This window comes from Eimeria mitis, genomic scaffold (genome assembly GCF_000499745.2).
Source record: "Eimeria mitis Houghton genomic scaffold, Emh_scaff1554, whole genome shotgun sequence".
NCBI classification, from domain to species: Eukaryota; Apicomplexa; class Conoidasida; order Eucoccidiorida; family Eimeriidae; genus Eimeria; species Eimeria mitis.
This window is the reverse complement of record NW_013569758.1, coordinates 9,717-9,949: the sequence shown is the minus strand read 5'-3', so window position 1 is coordinate 9,949 and position 233 is coordinate 9,717. Positions and strand designations below refer to the sequence as shown.

General features: G+C 45.5%; 1 protein-coding gene across 1 annotated transcript in view; it reads left to right on the top strand.

Annotated features, from left to right (window-relative positions):
• Nucleotides 1–233, top strand: part of EMH_0039420 (vacuolar protein sorting 18, putative) — a gene marked incomplete at both ends in the record, with an annotated part of 11,387 nt that overhangs the window by 1,609 nt on the left and 9,545 nt on the right. The window lies entirely within an intron of this gene.

The window sequence follows — 233 nt, the reverse complement described above, 5'->3', positions numbered from 1 at the left end:
TAGGGTTTGTGTGTTGTGTGTAAACCAGAGCACCTGCAGCTGCGGCGTTTCTTTCTTTTGAGGGTTTAGGTTTTAGGTTTTAGGGTTTGTGTGTTGTGTGTAAACTAGAGCACCTGCAGCTGCGGCGTTTGTTTCTGTTTAGGGTTTAGGGTTTAGGGTTTAGGGTTTGTGTGTTGTGTGTAAACTAGAGCAACTGCAGCTGCGGCGTTTGTTTCTGTTTAGGGTTTAGGGTT